The sequence below is a fragment of the Arachis duranensis genome, chromosome 9, assembly GCF_000817695.3.
Source record: "Arachis duranensis cultivar V14167 chromosome 9, aradu.V14167.gnm2.J7QH, whole genome shotgun sequence".
Classification (NCBI taxonomy): Eukaryota; Viridiplantae; Streptophyta; class Magnoliopsida; order Fabales; family Fabaceae; genus Arachis; species Arachis duranensis.
Window position 1 is genome coordinate 36,061,591 of NC_029780.3, and position 531 is coordinate 36,062,121.

Sequence of the window (531 nt, forward strand, 5' to 3'; positions counted from 1 at the left end):
AACCTCCCGGTTTTGAGGATTATGAAAATTCTAATCATGTTTTTAAACTCAAGAAAGCTCTTTATGGTCTTAAACAAGCTCCAAGAGCTTGGTATGAACGTTTGAGCAAGTTTTTAATAGAAAAGGGTTTTAGAAGAGGGAAGGTTGATACAACTTTATTTATCTTGATTGAAAACAAAAATATCCTTTTGGTACAAGTTTACGTCGATGACATAATATTTGGTTCAACTAACGAATTACTTTGCAAGTTTTTCTCAAACCTCATGCAAAGTGAATTTGAAATGTCCATGATGGGCGAACTCAACTTCTTCCTTGGTCTTCAAATCAAACAAGGAAAAGAAGGAACTTTCGTTAGCCAAACCAAATATTGCAAGGAATTGCTCAAAAGATTTGGAATGGACAATGCTAAGGCAATGGACACACCAATGAGCACTACTTGCTGCCTTGACAAAGATGAACAAGGTAAAAGCATAGATGTAAAGAAGTATAGAGGCATGATAGGATCATTACTTTATCTAACGGCAAGTAGGC